Below are 3,155 nucleotides of genomic sequence, written 5' to 3'. Positions count from 1 at the left end.
TTAGTGTATTGCTAATCAATATATTGTTACTTCCCAGGTGACGGTGGCTCACTTCAAGAGCAGGTGAAGCAAGTTGGGACAATGTTGAAGACATTTCCTCGCACTGGGCAATCGGGTACAACTTGCAAACAACACCTGTGGTTGTTGGTTTAATTCCCACTGGGGCCACCTGTACATGTAGTAGACCTAGATATAAATGTCATAGTTTAGTAGTTGAAGGACCAGGACTGACTACTTTATTCTTTTATTCTGGGAACCCCTGTAGGTGCAGATCAAACCCTAATGCTGCGACGTCTTGGAATTTGGCGATGTTGTGCGTAGCATGGACAACAAAATGCTATGCTGCAACATTTCAGTGCCAATGTGTCTGTTGGAGAGTTATCCCTGCCAGGGGATCTGTTACTCCCCCCTAGACACCCAGGAAGATTTGGCGTTGCTTGACAACAGTTTGAGGCAGGATAAAGAGCTCCAGTAACAATTTGTAAGTGTGCCGATTTCGTTTATAACGCCATAGGGTAATCTAAAAAGTAAAATTAAGATCGTACACTGCATATTCTACAGTCTGAATCCACAGCCTGTCACATTTTAAATTTATGAGAAGCTTCAGAGAAATGTAATTTGTAACATGTTTTTTTTGTATTTTCAGCTTCGGTTTTTGGCAATCAAATGTGGGAGGGACCTAAAGACAACCGTGTGGCGAATGCTTCAGAGTATCTTCTCTAATCACCTTTCCATCAATACAACCTGGACTGGTGTAGGGGATAAAGCATGTTTTAGAGACATGTTCCTGAAGACCATTGTTCAAAGTAAGTTGGATATTTTTTAAGTAGATGTGTATGACCTTATGCCATTCAAATGGAATGACAGATCTTTATTTTCTACAGGAGCCATCCGGAAGAACCCGGCAACCCAGGATGCCACTGATGAGGCGATCCAGGTTAACGTTGCGCGTTACCTGAAAGGAGCATCTGAACATGAAGGTGGAAAAAGGTGCCGCACAGCTGAGAGGGACCCACAGCCGACCCCTTAAACCTAGGCTGACTACTGACACCCCAGCATCACTGACAACTGGAACCCTTTCTTTATCCTGCAGTCAGTAACATCAAGACCCCTAAAAAAGCCTGCTAAAAGTGTCAGACTACACTCACCCAATTTGTTTTTTTTTTCTCTCGTGACCCTGCTTTGAGGGCAGCTCCTTGGATGAATATGGGATGGTTTGTCCTTTTATACAGGCGCACGAGGAATCACTGAAGATATGCCAATTTGCACTGCCTCATTCTGGAGGTCGGGGAAAACCGGTGATTCTTAGCCCACTACGCCACGCAGTCCCCAACCTCTCCAGACATTCTGATTGGCTGTGTTCTCTACAGCCAGATTTTCTGCTGTTAATTATATTTATTCCCACTTGTTGTCATTTGTAAGTTGAATGTCAAAATGTATATTATACCTGTTATCCTGCACATTCCTTGATACCAAAGATCAATTATTTCATATACAATTTGCTGCTTATTTCATTGTTAGTGCTTAACTATTCTATTTTTAAATATAGCTTGTAAATCCTAGATTATACATCTAATACTTGATATTTGCACATTATCTGGTATCAAATATTCTACTTACCGTGACTTTAGTATTGGCTTATTTCATTCCGTCAGTGCTTAACGATTCTATTATGGTTTGTAAATCCTATTTCATGCATGATATTTGATATTGCACATTAACAAAAATTCTACTTTCATTCCATCACAATGCTTAACTGTTATTCTATTGTTAAATATAGCTTGTAAATCCTTGTGCCACAGGTCAGCATTGCAGTTATAATGGTATATTCTACTCCAGAGCTTTACTCTAAATTATTACCACTTAACCTATTGTTAGAAATGACTTGTAAATATGATGTTATACCTCAATTTATTTGGTATCCTGCACTTTATTTGGTACCAAATATCCTCATTGCTTATGTTTACTGGTAATTCTTTTCATCCCAGAGCTGACCTCTTTATATTATTAACAATTATTGTGTTACAATAGTGTTTTTAAAATTTTTTTTTTTTTTTACCAAAATTGAATTGGAAACCTGCATGTTCTTTAGTGTGTGTGTGTGTGTGTGTGTGTGTGTGTGTGTGTGTGTGTGTGTGTGTGTGTGTGTGTGTGTGTGTGTGTATAGCCTATAATGTTTGTATTTTTCTGTTATTTATATTTCAGTGATCTGACATCTTGTTTCAATGACAGTTACTGTAAATAAGCGGCGGCAGATCGCTCGGAAAAAGCGTTTGCCTCCGACGGTCCGCCTTCGATATAACGGCGGCGGAACGGCGGATAGCCAGCGGGCCGGCCGCAGAACGAAGGCGGTAGGAAGGCGGCTGCCGCTTGGCTGCCGCCGGCGGTGCACCGTCAAACGTGTTTGCGATATCGCCATTCTGCCGCTTCTACTGCCGCCGGAGCACCGCCAGCGGCCCGCCGACTTATTGCTATCTGGGAATATTTCCCCCAAGCAAAATGTTTTGCTATTCGTTTGAATGACTGAAGTCTGGGTATTCCTCTTTAAGGGAAATTATCTCACCTAAGGCCTTAAAGTTTGCTGAAATTTAGGAGGGGAGAGTATAGCGTTTTTAATTTTGTGATCGTTCCAGCAAACTTTGTCATCCTGCTTGAATTTATTTCTATTGTATTTTTTTTTGTTTCTTTGCACATATGCTGTTCATATTCTGTATAGAATATGGGAAAAAATTTTGTTTTTTGTTTTAAAATAGTGTATTGAGTTTTATGGCTGAGTGACGTCATTTCCACTTGCTGAGTCGTCCAATCGCGTCTCGCTCAAAGCTTAGAACAGCTTTGGATTTGAGCGAGACAGGTATGTTGTAAATGAGCTCTGAAGTAAAGTGTTGATATATAATAGATTAAGTCAAGAGTTTGATCAATATCAGTGGATGACATGTTTTAATGCTGAGTTGAGTCACTTAATGTGCTTGAATGTCGTTATTTTTATGTATATTCCAAGTTTTGTGTTAATAAGCTCATATTGCGTTTTCAAATTGCCGCCCGCGCGCCATTTTGAACGGAGGGTTTCTACAGTTGTATAATTCTTAAATATAGTTAAAGAGGGTGGATTATGTTTCTAGAATATCTTGCAGTTAACCTTGTCAATGTATATA

At 40.0% G+C, this 3,155-nt stretch overlaps 1 long non-coding RNA gene across 1 annotated transcript; it reads left to right on the top strand.

The window, feature by feature from the left end:
* The first annotated feature begins 45 nt into the window (after positions 1-45).
* LOC127641613 (uncharacterized) lies at positions 46-784 on the top strand. The gene is made up of 3 exons (XR_007970193.1): positions 46-115; positions 266-481; positions 647-784. It is a non-coding gene; the product is annotated as an uncharacterized LOC127641613 (long non-coding RNA).
* The last annotated feature ends 2,371 nt before the right edge of the window (positions 785-3,155 follow it).

The sequence above is a fragment of the Xyrauchen texanus genome, unplaced genomic scaffold (genome assembly GCF_025860055.1).
Source record: "Xyrauchen texanus isolate HMW12.3.18 unplaced genomic scaffold, RBS_HiC_50CHRs HiC_scaffold_1173, whole genome shotgun sequence".
Lineage (NCBI taxonomy): Eukaryota > Metazoa > Chordata > Actinopteri > Cypriniformes > Catostomidae > Xyrauchen > Xyrauchen texanus.
Note: the sequence above shows the minus strand (reverse complement) of the source record. Positions and strands in the feature narration are given on the sequence as shown.